Source organism: Dicentrarchus labrax, unplaced genomic scaffold (assembly GCF_905237075.1).
Source record: "Dicentrarchus labrax unplaced genomic scaffold, dlabrax2021, whole genome shotgun sequence".
NCBI classification, from domain to species: Eukaryota; Metazoa; Chordata; class Actinopteri; family Moronidae; genus Dicentrarchus; species Dicentrarchus labrax.
In genome coordinates, this window is record NW_026136709.1 from 18,555,965 (window position 1) to 18,568,782 (window position 12,818).

At 38.3% G+C, this 12,818-nt stretch overlaps 1 protein-coding gene across 3 annotated transcripts in view; it reads left to right on the top strand.

Annotated features, from left to right (window-relative positions):
- The first annotated feature begins 364 nt into the window (after positions 1–364).
- Positions 365–12,818, top strand: part of LOC127369556 (RNA-binding Raly-like protein) — a 91,367-nt gene continuing 78,913 nt past the window's right edge. Inside the window, exons 1-2 of one of the 3 annotated variants that reach the window (XM_051411039.1) lie at positions 573–1,098; positions 1,197–1,297. The gene's annotated coding sequence lies outside the window, so the exon portion shown is untranslated. The other 2 variants (XM_051411042.1, XM_051411041.1) reach the window with 2 other exon arrangements.

The following is a 12,818-nucleotide window of genomic DNA, read 5'->3' on the forward strand; positions in this document are numbered from 1 at the left end:
ACGTGCTCCTCTCCCTCGGTTTCAGCACCATGGACAGATCCGCGTGCTATTACGAGTATGATGCGGTTATCTTTTTTTTTTTTTTTTCCCCTAAATGTGCTACACCTACATACGTTGACCACCCCCACCGTAATAACCCGCACGCCTCTCCCCCTTCATTCCTCATAAGAGAACAGAAGCATGCGGTGTGTGAAAGCTTCTGCCGAATGAAATGAAAGCATGTCTGGATGCCGCCGTGGCGCTGACACCGAGTGAGCTCTGCATCTTTAAAACAGAAAAAAAAAAAAAAAAAAAAGCCAGGGGAAAACACACAACCAGCTCAGTCATAACTGTGGGATGATAAGGACTACCTCTTTTTACTTTTGGAGAGAGCCAAGCCGTTAGGAGAGCATTCAGCATCAGCTGTTCAACACTGGTCTCTCATTGCTGGAAGTCGGGGCTGAATCAGTCACATGACAGAACTGGAGGCAGAGATCTAGAGAAAAGGCACAGCATTTCGGCTTGCACCGCCATACTGTATTTTGAGCCATATCACATTTTTATTGCAACATTTTACTCCCGCTCGGTGAGTACATTTCCAATGGCTTTTTTGTAAGCATTTTTTGTCTTTTTAATTGCCCCCTTTTTTATTTTTCCTCCTTTTGCTGGTGTTTGAATTTGAGCATTGACATGGTGGTTTTGAGCGTTTTTCACATCCAGGCTTCAAGTTTTTAGCATGCAGTTATTCTGATCGAGAGTGCCAAGAGGGTAAACGGGTGCGATATCGGTCTTGAGAAAAGCCTTTACTTGCTTGCAGTTTTGTTTCGAGGGTCGAAACCAAGCAGCTTTTGTCAGTATTGAGATTTTTCAAACATTTATTGGTGGTTTTGAAACATTTTTATTTTTTGTTTCTGTCGACTTTTGCTGTTGCTATGCTTTGGTTTGCATTTTGCAGTGTTGTTTGTTGCCTTCGAGTTTTGTGATTTTGATGTCTCGGTGGATCTCACCGATCAAACCCTTTGCTTTTACTTTGTTTCCTCTTTTCTTTATAAAAAGGGAATCATTTTTAAAGCCCGGTGACATTTTAACGTGCTACTTTTCTTGCAGCTGAGCTCACAGGTTTGTTGTTTTTGTGTTTCTCTCTTTTTTCGATTTCATTATACTTTTGCTGGTGGCAGTGTCAAGTATTTTTGGATGTTATCATTTTTTTTGACTAGATGATGCTGGGTGGACGAGGGGAGTTTTGATTCTTGGGGGAGTTCAATGCGTTTTTGTTTTCTGTATCAACGAGGATGAACAGACATTTTCCCCTTTGCAGGTATATAATGAGTGGATGAGTGACACGTTTTTGTATTTACAATAAAGAATAAGGTGACAGAAATATGCACCTGTGGCTGACGTGTTATTTCGTAAGGCTGGCCAAATTGCTCATTAGAGAAGGCATTTCTTTATCAATGTTATCTGAAGGTTACCTGATCTGATCGAACTGTCCGTTTTGCCTCATAAAAAAAACAAAAACAAAACAAAACAAAAAAAGCAAGTGACGTGACCAACAATGCAAGACCAAGGATTTGGAAATCACACGCAGGTCGTTTGATCCCAATGATTTCTCTGTTTTTGAGTTCAACAATCTTCACGCCGTCGCAGCAGCTGAGGAATAAATGTAAGTAGCTGCATTCAGGTCCCTTTGGAAGGATGCACTGTAAGGACTGTAATGATCTCCCACAGATAAACTATCAAAAACTCCATCCATGTATCGACTTGGAGGAGCTGTGGCAACTATTTCCATTTTGCTGCAGCTGGCGTTTCTTTAAACTGCAGTGAGCTATGCCACCAAGTTGGGTTAAAATAATTAGGATATCCACAGTTTGCACTACAGTGTGTCATGGGCAAAGTACAGCTACACTTAAGTGCCCTCCTTATTGCTGGACAAACTCAAATCGGCTTTTTGTAGGCCTAGATTAATAAATACTCTTGGATTTGTCACATCTGATTTTGCAGGAAATGAATAGAGCCACTGACAGGACTAAAAGAGGACTTAGAGTGAATTAATCCTTCAAGAGGCAGGTTTAACTTCAGATTATTGGTGTGCTGCAGCGGGAAATGCAAACATGAGTAAATAGATGTCATGTAGTCTTCTTAGGAGAGAGGGCATGTATTGCAACCAGTACTGGAATTATTTTCCTGTGTTTTGTAGGCTACAGTACTGCTGTATCTTCTGTGACGAGATGTTTGAGCTTCTGTTACATCACTGTCTTGTCTATGAACCTTCCTCCAAGTGTTTTTTTAGGAGATGAGTCCATAGTCAAGGAGTACTGGTTCTTAACAGAAATTCATAAACCTTACTTGACTTGTTTTGGACTACTCCTGGACTAATATAACTATTTTTTTTTTTTTTAAAAAGTGTTGGTTTTAGTAATGGCTTTCAATTGTAAGAAAGAAGTTCAGCCACATGTGCATCAGAACTCATCAATTTACTCGTTTTTGATCCATATGCATTAAGTTTAGCAGATCACGGGTTTTGTCAGTGTAATATTGTAGGCCTATAAAATATATGAGAGTGGACAATTAAGTCTGAGTATGGACCATTAAGTCCCAGTGTCATTAAACAAGCCGGATCAGGATCACTACAGTTTAATGTGGCGAAATGCAATACTGATAATTATGAAAACACTCAGGTAAACTTACATTTTCAATAAGGCAAACTGATCAGGGCAATTAAGATAATACATTTCATTATGTATTGAAAAGCTGTTATCGTGCATTGATTTCCGAGAGCTGAGAGCCACAGGGAGATTTTAATGATTTTTAAGTTGTGAGACAATTTAGAAGCAGTAGTCCAATCAGGAAGACTTCTCTTATAGTCTTTGCGTACCGTTTGGTTGTATCACAGGCCCCTCAGAGACCGTCATTAGACCAGTTCAAATGTGTGAATTTACCAGCAAGCCTGGAAGTTATTGAGAGGACGGATGTACCAATTCAATCCAATGGTTCGCAATGATTGAATGCATCATCAAGTCTCATCTTTTGCCCATGATTAGATCTCATTCTACAACAAAGCTCTACAAATCTACAAAGTTGTTAAGCTGATTCAGTCATCAATAGTTACACGTTCAAGTCTTAGACAAAGTCACTAGTTAAAAGAATGACTTTAATTGTCAAGGTCTTTATTTGTAGCTTCAAACCAGCATCTCATTGTGATGATGTTTTCAGCAACTTGTTCAGGGCAACGCACTCTCCCTCCTGTTTATCTCTGCAGAATGGCGCCCCAAAATTTGCTCAATTCAATCAAGCTGAGGGTTTTACAAAACGTGTCACTGTGTAAACAGTCGTTTGTTGGCAGCATTGAAATACAAACTCCTTCAGTGGCATAACTTAAATTTTAACTTTAAATAGATTCCGATTGACTAAACATTTCAAATCTTGGCTTTCAAACCTCGAATCGCAGCATCATAACACATCGACATTTCTTCACCCTCCTAGATGAGAGGTGTTTCTGCCATGTCGCCACAGTACGAGCTCCTGGACATCTCTCCTGCTAAGCATTATGATAGCTTCTATTACGTCCTGCGGTGTTGTGTCTCCCCTCCAGGCAGGTTTCCTGTTATCTAGGCCAAGCCAGACCTGCACAGGAGACTTGCAGAGAAATATGATAGCTCATGAATGGATATAACTCTGATACCATGAATAAAACATCACGCAAGAGAAACTTGTACACACTAAGCATGTGCTTAACTATGGGATGTATGTGCATCTGCATGCATGCTTGTTGGTCTGAATGTGAGTGAAAGAACAGTTTCAGCGTGACAGAGGTGGACAAATAGAAACATAATCAGTATGCTGTGCGTTGCATCTTTTCACATGGTGTATAATTATTGTGGGGTGTTGGATTCAGTAGCACATGTTATGACCAATTATGTTACAAATGCATCTTTTGTTGTATTTTTAACAAGCATTGCTTTTGCTCAGCTTGTTTAGTCTCAGTTTTAGTACACATACACTGCAGACAATCTAAATGTCAACTATCTGACTGAAGAATATGTAGAAAAGAATCCAACTCTAAGGTTTGCTGTTTTTACATTTAATCAATGCTTCAGTTCAGACTTTTGTTTTTTTTCAGTCACTGTAAGATGTTGAAAGGAAGTCTGAAAGTTGTATAAGAAACAGCAGTGGAGCTTTAGTGGGTTTATTGGCTTTCTTCTTCAATAAATTCATACAAGTTTCATTGTGAATTCCCTGTTATGACCTAACATAATGTGCTACCTGCTAAGTCAATCTAAAGTTTACACTCATACTTATTTATTACTTATTTCTTTTGACTTGTTTTGAGTCGGAAACCACTCCGACATTGCTCAGATGTAACTAATATCTAAGGGAGTAGGTTTATACTGAGACCCATCAAAAATAATGCTGCATTTGCATCTTTACAGCAAAGAGCACTGTCCTTATTAGAATACTGTTAATTATAAATAAAAACAGATTAAATGATAGATTTTCTTCTTTTTTCTAAGACAAATACAGAAGAGGTGGAATGTTTTTTTTAGCCATAACAACCTCCATCAAGAAAAAATGGTCGCTTTATGTGTCCTGAAACACAAAATCTGGGGCAAAAAGTAAAACTAAATGACTCGTTGCTGCTCTTAAAGCACACCGTATTAGGCAACTCAAACGAGCATATCAACATTTTTATCAACTCAGAGCTTTTTTCATCGGAAATTTGGCAGCTGGATAGCCTCACCCATATCTCTATGACCTGGAGTATCAAACTAAAACTGACATGCACATCATGTTTTAGTCTCTCAATGAGGCATTCTTTTCCTGCTCCCCCCTTTAACAGATAAACAGCTTACCTTTGGCATGACTCATTCTGCTGAAACGAGTGTTAAGTACTTTACTGTCCTTTTCTGAGCTGTTAATTTGATAAGTGAGGGGATCTCACACTTCATATTCTGGGCAATTAAACCCATATCTGAAGAATAGGGTCAGGCTGAATGACTTTCCAGTGTCTATTATGGGAACCATTTGAGTTATAGTGCATCACATTAATGAGCCGTCTGCACCGACATGCTAAGACCTGATTGTACTTTTAGAATTTTAGATAAAAGCTACATTTTGTTATATTTAATTAACATTTGGTCATGGGTGTGTCATTCCTTGTAACTTGATAATGCTAATAGAAACATCAAAGAAGTTAGAAAGCAGTGATTCTTTTAACTAAAATTATTTTCTCTAACCTTTTTATTTGATTAGAATTTAGAAAACAAGACACAGAGTGAGAGCTGGTGTGTGTGTGCATGTGTTTGGGTAAACAAAGTATAAATGCAGTTTAAATATAATCAGTTAAGCAGCAATACTTTCAATTTCTCAGAGGAATATTACTTTTTCTATTTTTAGAAAGAAATGAGGTCCATGCAGTCTAATAAGGAGTATAAAGAGAAAGTGTTTATGCTGTTGTCCATCAGTGTGCAGATATCGACCCAGCCAAGCTGATAGCTTCCAGGTCACATCTGTTTCAAGTCCACATATTCAATAGAATTTGTAATCACATTGTTCATCAGTTTACATTCAGCAGCATCAAAACATTCATAGTTTTCAGATTACATATAGATTCAGCATCACTGCCCCCAATACCTACATGTATTGTTTTTCTTATCAGACGGGAATAAATCAAAATTCACCTCCTGACATTTTCTGCAGCAACGTATTTTTCCTCCAATGCCCCATTATTAAACTGTAATTTTAGTCATTGTTCGTACACAAGCTTGTTTCATGCTTTAACTTTTTTTTACATTCGTCTGTGGCGCATCATCATTAAAGTTTAACCCACAGGCAGGAAGAGGACCGTACTAAAGATGATTCGCCAGTTTTCTGCTCAAGTCTGTCTTTTCTGAAAATAATGGAAAGTCCCCTCTTGGGTCTATATAGAAATATGGAAATATGGCAATAATATTTTGGCAGAATGCAACAGTGTTGCTCCATAAATCATTATGAATATAATGCATACATATACACCAAATCACACTTATGTACATACAAATTATTAGAAAAAAAACAGGAGAATGAAACAGAGGTAAATCAATCGAAAGCAGTAAGTAACTAGTAAGAGTAAGTCATTTAGTACAGTAAGTGGAGTAGTAGAAACGTGATGCCACGTGAAAAGGCAAGCTGAAGTTAGAGATAGAAAATTACTTTTTTACTCTCCCACCAGAGTGAAAATTTTCTTTATTTTACTCAAACATAAAAAAAAACACTAAACATAGAACAGAGCAGAGCAAATAATAGTAACAGAGCACCACCAAACAAAGGGCACTATAAAAAATGTTAAAAGCAGCATTAAGGAGATAATTAATACAAATATAAAACATAAATATAACATAGAAAAGGTCTTACAGGTCGGTTTCTTGTGTTTAAAATTCTGATTGCACTTGGAATAAAACGCAAAAAAACATTCTTGGTTGCCAAAGGCATTATTAATTTAACATTAAGATGCAAAAGCGAGTACTACTGGCAATTTAGAAATGACCCGGGCATGAATATAATAAGTGTAGAAACATCATGCATGGGAAATATCTAATTGGGGAAATCATTTTTGTATACTACATAAGTAGTAGAGCATTCCCCATGGCAGCTAGGGCAGAAGAGTGCTTTATTATTTATTGGTCATATCAGGACACAGTGGCTTCAGTGAGGAGACTAAGGTTCAGACAAACAGAGATGGCCACTTGATCCATAGTTCTCAGGCACATATCTGATGTGTCTGTGTGATGTTCGCTGAGTCCGGGCGAGAAAAGTAAACAAACAAACGTAAAATAAAAAAGGGGCAGAGGAGCGACGTGAGGCCTTCAAGAGCAGGTGGCGGAGCCCTCCAGATGCTGCAGAGAAGCAGCGAAGCAGATAATGTCCTGCCTAGATTACCTCAGGGACCCCGATTACAGTGGAGCGTCCTCATCTGGGTCAGCTCCAAGCTGGTTCTGCAGGGATCAGCTGTTCTCGCTGTCATCCTGCTGGCCTCAGCTGTCTCTCACCTGCTTGTGACCAGTTGTGGATTGCATTGACACACTGAAAACCACAGTCACAGACCTGATATACTGTGCTGTACTGCATAGTGGCAGCCATATTTGCAACTTATTGACAGTGTGGATTTTGTTTTACTTCATCTGCATAAAGACACTATTGATAAGCATGAGAGGATTACTGAACAGGCCTACTGGGCTCCATGACCCCTAAGGCCCCTGGGAAAAACCCTCTGTTTAAAGTGACAGTGAGTCATCTGATCGGAAAGTCAATCAGATGACTCCACGATAATTGACCACAAATAGATCCAAACTGACTACAAAGAGACACAAAATGACTGTAAAAGGAAACAAACAACTGCAAAGAGACACAAACTTACCCCAAAGAGACAGCCACCAACTACAGAGTCCCAAAATGACCACAAAGAGACACAAACCGACCTCAAACAGACACAAAGGGACTGCTACGAGACGCCAACCAACCACAAAGACATGCCAAAATCTACAGTGCTGCCACATGGCGGAGAACAGTAAAACATTTTATGGGGGGTTGTGGTCTGGACAGACCTCTTGTTACTACTGCCGTTAAGGAGACTGTTAGGATTGCCAAAAGCACGGGTGTATCCTGTTTGTATTTCATATATAAGATATACATATATTAATACAGATATATAACTGCAGATAGACGCCATACTGCTGTATAAAATCTACATTATACCAAGAAGACGTAGACAATCGGATATATAAGATAACAGTGAATTGTGCCAAAAGTGGCTGCAAATTCACACAAAGAGCATATCCCTTATACTGTATTGGTATGTACTTATAATAGGGAGAAGGTTTGTGTGTAGAAATATCCTAAATTGATATTTCAAGGATATGTACCCTGAAACAGAGAGAGAGAAAAAGAGATATTTCAACACAGAGGCATCCTGACTCACTTACTCACGAGGATCATGACCTCAATTTTCAGTGTCTGCCACTAGGAAAGCACAGGTGCACTCAAGGAGAGACGGCTAGCTAGCTAGCTAGCTATTGAGTTTGTGTACCCCTGAGGGCAAAAACATGTCCACCGAGCAAACCTTTTATGTTTCCCTCAACAGGGAATCCTTAACTGACTATAGAATATGTACAGACTTGGGCCTTTTCATTCTGATAGGTTCACATAGTTATTTAAGTGTTGTCTGTTGTTGCTTTATTCTGCAGAACCTTTACTAACTAGAAGAAATTAATGCAGAATTCTTTACATTTCTTTATTACACTTCCCAGCTCTTAGTATGGGACACAGAGTGCACCCAACCCATATGTGATAATCCCAGTTGTGTGTTTGTGTACGTGCACACGTCCCTGCAATTATGCATCCCAAACAGGATTGTATGCTTGCCGGATTGAGATTAAGAATGGCAAATGTCTGATTACACTCAGGGTGCAGAGGCCCTCTGAGCTCAATCTGAGTTTAAAAACAAAAAAAAAAAGACAAAAACATCTGTCTGGCTAAAATGCAGTTCTACTCACCAGTGTGTTTATGGGTAAATATAGGACTCCCATCATTTAATTCCCCACTTAGCCTCAAAAAGCAATCTTCCCCTGAAACATTAATAGCTTGTTGACATCAGTGAGCCACAGTCTATCAGGTGGCGTGTGTAAATAAGGCTTCATTCTTCATATTGATTTTTCCTCCAGGTTTTGACATCAGAGGAAATCAAGGAGCTCATTGCTGTGTGTTCTCGCAGATACCGGTGGCTATTACAGCCTTTCCTTCGGTTTCCATCCACTTTCTCTAATAAACATTATGAGCATACACTTCACACTTCGTCTTTGCAAAGACCTGGTTTTGTTTTGTTTTTTCTCATTTATTGTAAATCAAAAAAAACAAAAGATCTTCTATTCAAAGCGCCTGTATCACTCTGATCTAGCATTATTAGAGGATATCAATTTTTACTTAGTTATGAATTCCCCTCCCATTGTTTCTCAAGCTATGTTAATTACTCATTTTGGTGCCAGGTTAGTGTTCACAGTGCATTGCAGAAAAACCTTTTTTCAGTTTGTATACACACATTTTGCCATTGTGATCCCTTAAACTGAAAAGAAATCTACTTGTGACCAATCATCACTGGTAACAGGAGTTATGAACAGGTCCCCTGTTTTATTTGAATCAAATTTAGAGGCCTAGAGAATTCAAATTAGCCAGTGAATCACAAAGATTATAAGAAAGTCTTCAATGAACATCTTGTGTAGTATAAATGTTTTGTTCTTGGCTTCCTATCCTGTTAATAGTCTCAGTGGGTCTCAAACACCTAGTTTGGAACCATTGCCATAAACAAAAACAAAAATATTTTTTATCAGCAGGGCAGGATAAACCTTCTGGGGCCCATTCAGTCCCCCAAAGAAGTTTGGTTAAAGTTGATTTAAGGACCAGTGTGTAGGAGTGGCATCTAGTGTTGAAGTTGCATATTGCAACCAACTGAGTACAGCTCAGCCTTCCAAATGTGTAGGAGCCAGTGTTTGGTTTGTCCATTCTGGACTACTGTAAAAACCTGCTGGTTCAACATGGCGAAATGAAGAAGTTTCTCATTTTGAGGTGATTACCCAGTAATGAAAACCTACCTATGGAATATTCCATTTCTGCCAATAGAGCCTCCTAAATGTTACACACTGGACCTTTAAAGGCTAATCTCTTTAAGAATATGATACAATAGAAAGTGTACAAGCAGGACCTTATCAGCTAAAATATTAGTGCCTCTGTTTAAATTTACATTAATCAACAAGTCAGAGTAACTGCCACACAGTGGGCATGGGGCCTTTGGGGACCCTGAAAGTCTGAAGCTACAGGGCAGTTGTTTCCTTTCTGTATTCCAGCCTTGTCCATCATGTGGCAAACCTGTCTCCTAGAAATCCTTCGCGTATGTACATCTAATTGGTTTTGCCAAGTCTGGAAAAATGTAATTGTTTTCATTTTGTAAACATTTTTGAGTGATGTAAATGCACATATTAGCAGCTATAGGGAGGTGGTTGGGATATATCAGCATACAAAGGGCAGGATTCTGATACTGACAGCAAACATTTTAATGATATGTTTTGTATCAATATTTTTGCAAATTGCGTGGGCTAATTAACAACATTTCCTCATTAATTTAATCTGGCTCGCTTGAAGTTTCTTTCAAACCTGCTGTTGCAGAGGAGACAGGGAGGTTAAATCTGTAGCTAGAGCCAACAGCTGATGTGCTTAGTTTAACATCAACAAACAACAAACAGCTAGCCTGGCTCCATCCAAACAAAATCCACTAGTGCCACTACTAATATTATGTAATATCTTGTTTGATACATCCATTCAAAAACTGAAATAGAAACAAAAAAATATATTTTATGGAGGGTTCAAATTGTTAACTAGCTTAAATAATTCAATTGGTAACACACAAATGATTCAAGTGTTTTTTAAATCAAGTTAAATTAACACATTTGCTTGTATTATAGTATTTTCTTAAGTTGGTCCAACAAGACTCTTTTTTCATTGAGGCAGGACTATATCTTAACCGTATAAATGTATCTATAAAGGACAGATGAGTGTGGTATTGTCATCAAACTCTCTGCAACAAAGAAAAGGCTTTTTTTGAAAACGCTAAACTACTCCTTTCAAGAGCATGTTGTTCCCAGTGGAAGAGGAAAGGTTTACTGCACTGCATTGCTCGACTCACCCTTATTTTAACTTAAAACGTATGAATAATTTGAGCTCTTTTTAATTCTACATTTTTCTAGAACAAGTGAAACTGCATCACAAGAGGCCTCAACTGCAGCCAATATTTTCACTATATACTAAAACTAATGAATTTAAACAATATTTCTTAAATACCAAAACACCTACCACCTCCATCTTTAATTCAATTCAATTCAGTTTTATTTGTATAGTGCCAAACAGAAGTTCTCTCGGGACACTTTTCAAATAGAGCAGGTCTCCTTATAAAATTAAAGGGCACTTTGTCCTGAGTCTTTGATAAAACAATAGTTCAAAGTTATGAAAAGATAACAAAAATATGCGACAGATCTGTTGTTTACATTATTTCATTTCATTTCTCTTTTTTTTCATTCGTTAGAGCCATAGGGAACTAACTGCAAGGAAAATCCATGTCTGTCAGTTTCTGACAAGTCAGTGGATGACAGTGAATATGTTTGTCAGGGGTAGATGTAAAGTCGTTGCAAGCCACAGGAGCTCGACAGCTCTGTAATTCAGGTAGAGCCACAGTTTCTGTATGTGCCGCAACATCCGTATGAGTTGAATGAACTAAGACATCTGCTCGGCTCTCTTCTTATTTTACAATACTGTAAAAGACACCTGTCAGTGACATCATCAGGGAATACAAACATAATTAAGTAATCAAGCAGACACATTACATATGTAAATGACATTAATTGCAGACATGGGTTTGAAATATTCATTCAAATTAGTCACATCATTTAGGCAGAGATCTCTTCCCAGTGAGTGCAATCATTGAACTAATTAGGTCAGTCAATGCAAGTTGAAACAATTTGAAAAGCAATTTCAGTTTCCAATTAATTCTTGACTAAGAGAATGAAAGTAATATGGGATGCAAGTATGTGAAGCAGTAGTAAGAATAGAAATACCTCTTCAGAAATCAACACGCCACCGTGAGCAGACCTGCAGAAACAAACTGAGAGAAATTTCACCTTCAAGCTTGAACCTCAGCTGTTATTACTTTTCAAGATGTATGGGTCAAAATGTGTGTTTGTCAAGCTGACAGCGTGTATGGATTTTGGAAGTATCTCAGGAACACTATTCAGTGCCTTAGCGCTGTAGTAAATAGTGTCAGATGAAAGCCAAACACTCTTTCACCTTTCTGATACAAAAGAAACCACTTAGAAGAGTTCATAACCAGCTGGAGAGTGTGCACCTTGTTCAGAAACACACAAAACAAATAGACCTGATGCTCTCGCTGGTGTGACACATGGTACTGGAGCACAGTTTGATATTATGACAGTTCTGTAAATCTGAATCAAGAATAACGATTAAGGTAAAAGCTCTGAGTTTGTTGGAAAAAATGAAACCTTAAAAATTCCAGTTAAAATAAAATTCTCCACCAGGATTCTTTAGGATCCAAACAAATATGAAAACAACATTCGTACAGTTGAACAGATGATGCACTGCCCCTCCTCTCCCCACTGACCTGTCAGCCAACACAAACATCACATCACTTCTCGTCAAAGTTATAGCAGCCAAATTGAAACACACAGGATCTCACAGTGTTGCTAGAAGCTGTTAGTAGCCAAAGCAACATTTAGTTTTTCATGATGCAGATGTGCCAAAATATAAATAAATAGGATAAAAACAAGGGGGTGTGCACAGTTTAGTCATTTAGCAAGGTCCATCCTCAATAGCTTTTCTTTAGTTTTCACCAAATTTGTTGTTCAGTGCAGGCTCATGTTCCCCAGGTGTTATTTTTATCTGATCAGATACTGAAACTTGGTACGTTGTGTGGCTTTACAGCAGAAACTAATGATTTGAAGTTAGGGAATAATTATGCAACACGATGTAATGTAGACCACTTCCACTTCTGGTATAAATGCAGATATTTGTGTAACATAAACAGAGGCACACTCAGCAAATTTACAATAGTTGACTAGTGCTTCAGTTGTATTTGCAGAGCACCAAATCATAACAGCAAGTAATCTCAGGACACTTTTCATATAGAGTATTAGTTCCCGCCATGTGCAAGCACTTGGTGACAGTGGCAAGGAAAAACTTCCTTTTCTTCTGCCTTCCGTTCCTTCATTCTCAGTTTGCACCTCCCCATGGTGCTGGCCATCTCTCCA